Genomic DNA, 2,015 nt, shown 5'->3' with positions numbered 1-2,015 from the left:
ATCCTTGTCTTGTTCCTGATCTTAGAGGGAAGGCTTTCAGTCTCTCACCACTGAGTACTATGCTGGCTGTGGGTTTTTCATATATGCTCTTTATCATGTTGAGGAAGTTTCCTTCAATTCCTACCTTTTGAAGTGTTTTTATCAAAAACGGATGTTGGATTTTGTCAAATGCTTTTTCAGCATCTATTGAGATGATCAATTGATTTTTCCCTTTTGACTTGTTAATGTGTTGTAATACATTGATTGATTTTCTTATGTTGAACCATCCTTGCATGCCTGGAATGGACCCCACTTGGTCATGGTGTATGATTTTTTTAATGTGTTTTTGGATTTGATTTGCAAGTATTTTGTTGAGGATTTTTGCATCTATATTCATTAGGGAGATTGGCCGGTAGTTTTCCTTTTTTGTAGCATCTTTGCATGGTTTTGGTATTAGATTGATGTTAGCTTCATAAAATGAGTTAGGTAGTGTTCCATTTTCTTCAATGTTTTGAAAGAGTTTGAGTAAGATTGGTGTCAGTTCTTTCTGGAAAGTTTGGTAGAATTCCCCTGTGAAGCCATCTGGCTCTGGGCATTTATTTGTGGGAAGATTTTTGATGACTGATTGGATCTCTTTTCTTGTGATGGGTTGGTTGAGGTCTTCTATTTCTTCTCTGGTCAGTCTAGGTTGTTCATATGTTTCCAGGAAATTGTCCATTTCCTCTACATTATCCAGTTTGTTGCCATACAGTTGTTCATAGTATCCTCTTATAATTTTTTTAATTTCTTCAGGATCTGCAGTTATGTCACCTTTTTCATTCATTATTTTGTTTATATGGGTCTTCTCTCTTTTTGATTTAGTCAGTCTAGCTAGGAGCTTGTCAATCTTGTTGATCTTCTCAAAGAACCAACTTTTGGTGATATTTATCCTCTCTATTGTTTTTTGTTCTCTATGTCATTTATTTCTGCTTTAATCCTTGTTATTTCTTTTCTTCTACTTGGTTTAGGATTGGTTTGCTGTTCATTTTCTAGCTTCTTCAGTTGATCCATTAGTTCTTTGATTTTGGCTCTTTCTTCCTTTTTAATATATGCGTTTAGTGCTATAAATTTCCCCCTTAGCACTGCTTTTGCTGCATCCCATAGGTTTTGGTATGTTGTGTTCTCATTTTCATTTGTCTTTATATATTTAGCAATTTCTCTTGCTATTTCTTCTTTAACCCACTGATTGTTTAGGAGTGTGTTGTTTAACCTCCAGGTATTTGTGAATTTTCTAAGTCTCTGATGGTTATTGACTTCTAATTGTATTCCATTGTGGTCAGAGAATGTGCTTTGAATAATTTCAATCTTTTTAAATTTATTGAGGCTTGTTTTATGTCCCAGCATATGATCTATTCTGGAGAAAGTTCCATGAGCACTAGAAAAGTATGTGTATCCTGGTGATTTGGGATGTAATGTCCTGTATATGTCTGTTAAATCTAATTCATTTATCAGATTGTTTAGGTTTTCAATTTCCTTATTGGTCTTCTGTCTGGTTGATCTATCTATAGGAGAGAGTGATGTGTTGAAGTCTCCCACAATTATTGTGGAAACATCAATTGCTTCCTTTAGTTTTGCCAGTGTTTCTCTCATGTATTTTGTGGCACCTTGATTGGGTGCATAGACATTTATGATTGTTATTTCTTCTTGTTGAATTGCCCCTTTTATTAGTATGTAGTGGCCTTCTTTGTCTCTCAAAACATCCCTGCATTTAAAGTCTATTTTATCTGAGATTAATATTGCTACACCTGCTTTCTTTTGGCTGTAGCTTGCATGAAATATTTTTTTCCATCCTTTGACTTTCAGTTTCTTTGTGTCCCTGTGTCTAAGATGAGTCTCTTGTATGCAACATATTGATGGTTCATTTTTTTTGATCCATTCTGCGAATCTATATCTTTTAATTGGGGAATTTAATCCATTTACATTCAACGTTATAACTGTGAAGGCATTTCTTGAATCAGCCATCTTATCCTTTGGTTTATGTTTGTCATATTTTTCTC

The sequence above is a fragment of the Choloepus didactylus genome, chromosome 4, assembly GCF_015220235.1.
Source record: "Choloepus didactylus isolate mChoDid1 chromosome 4, mChoDid1.pri, whole genome shotgun sequence".
In the NCBI taxonomy this organism is placed as follows: Eukaryota; Metazoa; Chordata; class Mammalia; order Pilosa; family Megalonychidae; genus Choloepus; species Choloepus didactylus.
The sequence above is the reverse complement of the archived record's forward strand: the minus strand, read 5'-3'. Positions refer to the sequence as shown.